The following is a 246-nucleotide window of genomic DNA, read 5'->3' on the forward strand; positions in this document are numbered from 1 at the left end:
CTTTTATTAGTATTTCTGTATTTTTTCTGTTAAAATGAACACAAAATATATTAATTTAGTATTTTTGAACATAATATTTTTATTCATATCTCATTTATTAATACAATTTTGTGTCTCTATATTCTTATCTCAGTATTTTTCTATAAACAACCGCAGCCTATATGTCTTCTTTAGAAAGTGCATCGAATTCAAATTTTAGCTGTAACTAAAAAATGGTTATATAGAATCCATGTGAAATGGAAAGAG

This window comes from Arachis ipaensis, chromosome B03, assembly GCF_000816755.2.
Source record: "Arachis ipaensis cultivar K30076 chromosome B03, Araip1.1, whole genome shotgun sequence".
In the NCBI taxonomy this organism is placed as follows: Eukaryota; Viridiplantae; Streptophyta; class Magnoliopsida; order Fabales; family Fabaceae; genus Arachis; species Arachis ipaensis.